This window comes from Colobus angolensis, unplaced genomic scaffold (genome assembly GCF_000951035.1).
Source record: "Colobus angolensis palliatus isolate OR3802 unplaced genomic scaffold, Cang.pa_1.0 Scaffold288, whole genome shotgun sequence".
In the NCBI taxonomy this organism is placed as follows: Eukaryota; Metazoa; Chordata; class Mammalia; order Primates; family Cercopithecidae; genus Colobus; species Colobus angolensis.
Genome location: NW_012116132.1, coordinates 2,458,599 through 2,458,863, shown reverse-complemented (window position 1 = coordinate 2,458,863; position 265 = coordinate 2,458,599).

Genomic DNA, 265 nt, shown 5'->3' with positions numbered 1-265 from the left:
GGTCTTGATTGAGTTTCTTAGTCCTGAGTTCTAGTTTGATTGCACTGTGGTCTGAGAGACAGTTTGTTATGATTTCTGTTCTTTTATATTTGTTGAGGAGTGCTTTACTTCCAATTATGTGATCAATTTTTGAATAAGTGCGATGTGGTGCTGTGAAGATTGTATATTCTGTTGATTTGGGGTGGAGAGTTCTGTAGATGTCGATTAGGTTCACTTGGTGCAGAGTTGAGTTCAGTTCCTGATTATCCTTGTTAACTTTCTGTCT